Source organism: Lepisosteus oculatus, chromosome 23, assembly GCF_040954835.1.
Source record: "Lepisosteus oculatus isolate fLepOcu1 chromosome 23, fLepOcu1.hap2, whole genome shotgun sequence".
In the NCBI taxonomy this organism is placed as follows: Eukaryota; Metazoa; Chordata; class Actinopteri; order Semionotiformes; family Lepisosteidae; genus Lepisosteus; species Lepisosteus oculatus.
This window is the reverse complement of record NC_090718.1, coordinates 995,816-998,345: the sequence shown is the minus strand read 5'-3', so window position 1 is coordinate 998,345 and position 2,530 is coordinate 995,816. Positions and strand designations below refer to the sequence as shown.

Here is a 2,530-nt window from a genome sequence, read left to right as displayed (position 1 = left end):
CGGGCTCTGTGTTCTTCAGCCTCGCCAGCGCACTTCTGTCCGCTGGGCCTCGCAGCCCGGCCCCTGTCGCTCGTGAGCGGGGGTCACTGATCCACATCGCAGCAGGGCGGAGTGTCGGCGCTGCGGGGACAGGCTGGGCCCGTGTGGCCCCGAGAGGCCCCATGAGGGCTGGACCGGGTCTGGGGCGCTGTCGCCCTGCCTCTGGTCCTCCTGCGCTCGCCACATGTGTCGGGGTGTCTCTGCCCCGGTGCAGGACTGGAGAGCACAGGCAGCGCTCCTGCCAATGGTGTGTGTGTGTGTGTGTGTGTGTGTTGAAGATGCAGGCAGGCTGCAGTGCTGTGCCCTCGGTCTCCCCTCTCTCTATAATTAGCACATAGCTCTCATAGCTGGGACTGCAGAACCTGATCAGTCACTTAATCCCCAAACTCCCACCCCACCCCCTGCCCCTGTCTCACTCTCCCTCTGTCGGACCAGCCTCCTCCCTCCCTCAGATTCAAACTCCGACAACTTTATTGGCCTCAGCAGTCCCTCCCAGTGCAGGCGGTGCAGCTGATCCACAGAGGGCCCTGAACCCCCTCTCTCCCAGCAGGGACCTGAGCCAGGGCCCAGGCAAATACAGATTTCATGGCCGCGCGTCGGCGCGTCTGCTCGTACCTGTCACTCAGCCTCAGCGCAGCCAGGGCGTCCCTCAGACCCCTCACTGCTCAGCGACACACTTCCTGAAAGACCCCAGGACACTCCGTCACACAAGTGCTGGTATCGGCCACACAGCCAGGTCCGCGAGGAGGAAGGAGCATGCTGGGACACAGACAAGAGACTCAGTCCCTCCAGCCTGTCAGTGCGGGACGCTCCCTTCAGACTGAAGAGACTCAGTCCCTCCAGCCTGTCAGTGCGGGACGCTCCCTGCAGACTGAAGAGACTCAGTCCCTCCAGCCTGTCAGTGCGGGACGCTCCCTTCAGACTAAAGAGACTCAGTCCCTCCAGCCTGTCAGTGCGGGACGCTCCCTGCAGACTGAAGAGACTCAGTCCCTCCAGCCTGTCAGTGCGGGACGCTCCCTTCAGACTGAAGAGACTCAGTTCCCCAAGCCTGTCAGTGCGGGACGCTCCCTTCAGACTGAAGAGACTCAGTTCCCCAAGCCTGTCAGTGCGGGACGCTCCCTTCAGACTGAAGAGACTCAGTTCCTCCAGCCTGTCAGTGCGGGACGTTCCCTGCAGACTGAAGAGACTCAGTTCCTCCAGCCTGTCAGTGCGGGACGCTCCCTTCAGACTGAAGAGACTCAGTCCCTCCAGCCTGTCAGTGCGGGACGCTCCCTTCAGACTGAAGAGACTCAGTCCCTCCAGCCTGTCAGTGCGGGACGCTCCCTTCAGACTGAAGAGACTCAGTCCCTCCAGCCTGTCAGTGCGGGACGCTCCCTTCAGACTGAAGAGACTCAGTCCCTACAGCCTGTCAGTGTGGGACGCTCCCTTCAGACTGAAGAGACTCAGTCCCTCCAGCCTGTCAGTGTGGGACGCTCCCTTCAGACTGAAGAGACTCAGTCCCTCCAGCCTGTCAGTGCGGGACGCTCCCTTCAGACTGAAGAGACTCAGTCCCTCCAGCCTGTCAGTGCGGGACGCTCCCTGCAGACTGAAGAGACTCAGTCCCTCCAGCCTGTCAGTGCGGGACGCTCCCTGCAGACTGAAGAGACTCAGTCCCTCCAGCCTGTCAGTGCGGGACGCTCCCTGCAGACTGAAGAGACTCAGTCCCTCCAGCCTGTCAGTGCGGGACGCTCCCTTCAGACTGAGGAGACTCCAGAGCAGCAACATATCAAGAAATGAGATATTTACCTCAGGGAGGTCGTCCAGCGCCAAGCAGGTCCGTCTGGGGTGTCTGGACGGAACCGGCCAAGCTCAAGCACCGGACCCCTCACCTGGGCAGGGGGGGGGAGTCTGAAGGCTTGAACCCGACACCGAAAACTTCAAAATTGCTCCACAGAAGCGCCTCCCGGGGGTGGTTGGGCGCCAGCGCGTTGCCATGGGTACCGCCATTGCCCGCGGGTGCCCGGCTCGGACCGGTTTTCACCTCTGCGTCAGCAGCACCGCGCTGGACTGAACGCACACGGGTCACAGCCGTCGGGAGCTGACTGGATTGTGGGAAATACGGTTTGAGCACCCAGTTTCAATGATCTTGGATATTTGGTTAGCTATTGGGGTGACACACAGTTATCTCCCTCCAGCCCCCCCCCAGCTGGGGAATGGAATAGTCCTTGTCACGCTTCAGACCTGTGCAGGACCCTACCAGCTGTCCTCAGGAACGGGGGGGGGGAGGGTGTTATCAGGGCGACTGCAGCCGAATCCACTCGCTGTGCTTGTGGAAGTGGCGAATTCGGGCCAGCAGGTGGCGCCTTCTTCCTCTTCTTCTCAGTCCCTCGCAGTTTTGTCATCCAAGGAACAGCAACCCCATCTGCTTGATCATTTATGTGTTATCTCTCTTAGCCTCAGTCTGTATGTACTGTATCTATGTACCAACCTGTGAGCAGAGTTTAGAGACACA

At 60.6% G+C, this 2,530-nt stretch overlaps 1 protein-coding gene across 2 annotated transcripts in view; it reads left to right on the top strand.

Annotated features, from left to right (window-relative positions):
- The window catches only part of LOC138224561 (uncharacterized), a 277,799-nt gene that overhangs the window by 43,034 nt on the left and 232,235 nt on the right, over nt 1-2,530 (top strand). The gene's annotated exons all lie outside the window — the stretch shown is intronic.